This window comes from Chrysochloris asiatica, unplaced genomic scaffold, assembly GCF_000296735.1.
Source record: "Chrysochloris asiatica unplaced genomic scaffold, ChrAsi1.0 scaffold00227, whole genome shotgun sequence".
In the NCBI taxonomy this organism is placed as follows: Eukaryota; Metazoa; Chordata; class Mammalia; order Afrosoricida; family Chrysochloridae; genus Chrysochloris; species Chrysochloris asiatica.
Window position 1 is genome coordinate 4,149,934 of NW_006408745.1, and position 1,365 is coordinate 4,151,298.

The window sequence follows — 1,365 nt, forward strand, 5'->3', positions numbered from 1 at the left end:
AAAAAGATTGAAGTTGTCAAAAATTTCAGTTTACTTGGATTCACAGTCAACACACAGGGAAGGAGCCGTTAAGAGATCTAAGGAGTTATTGTATTGGTAAATCTGCTGAAAAATACCTCTTTAAAGTATCAAGGAGCAAAGATTTTACTGTGAGCTCTAATGTGGACTTGATCCAAGTCATGGCATTTTCAATTGCTTAATATGCATGTGAAATATGGACAATGAATAAGGAAGACTGGTGAAGAAGGGATGTATTTGAATTATAGTGTTGGAGAAGAATATTGAATACACTATGGACTACCAGAAGAACAAATAAATCTGTTTTGGAAGTATGGCCAGATTGCACCCTGAAAGCCATGATGTTGAGACTTGTCTCTTGTATACTGGACATATTGTCAGAAAAGAAGGTCATCATGCTTAGTAAAGTAAAGGTCAGTAAAAAAAAGGAAGGCCCTCAGTGAGATGAAATGAAAGTGGCAACAACTCTTGTGAAGATGGTACAGAACGTAAGAGTGTTTCATTTTGTTATACATAAGGTCACTCTGAGTCAGAAATGACTTGATGGCACCTAACAACAACCCTTTCCCAAAGAATTCTACACTCTTTAATTTATGCCACTTTAAAATGGAAGTTTTTGCATCCTTGAAGGATTCAAATATTGTTCCTTTTCAATGTTCTTTGAGTTTGGGGTCAAAAAGAAGTCTGAAGAGACAAGATCAGAGTTTTAGGGTAGATGGATAAGGTTTCCCAACAAAATTCTAGTATGATAGCACCCTTGAAGAATGAACAGGCACATTGTGGTGAGGAAAATAAATTCCTTGGCATAACTATCCTGGCCTCTTTCTCACCAATGCAGTTTTCAATTGTCTTAAAACTTCTTCATGAGCCTTGATAAGAGTCCTGTGTCTTTCAAGAAAAATCTATCCCTTTGGAATCTCAAGCAACCGTCACCAAAATGTTTTTTGCTGACTCCTCTGCCTTGAATTCATCCTTGATGTCATCCCAACCTTCCTTAAAATGCTTGATGCATTTGAAAACTAATGTTTTATATGGGGTGACACACAAACTTGTTGCAAAGCTTTGACATTTTGGGAAGATGTCCACTTGAGTTTTGTTAAAATTTGACATTAGCACTAAATTCAAATCATTTTTTTCCATGGCACAAAAAGATTTTTTGTTCTTTAAGTCACTATAATGAGACAAAGACAAGTATATTACTGACAGAACTTGTCTGCAGCCATTCACTGATTGCACAGAAATGTTTAAACACATTTTGTTTGGAATAAACCCATGTATGTATAAACTGGAACTGTAGTAGCAATACTTTTTGACTTATGTTTGTATATATGACAAAAGTTATGACTG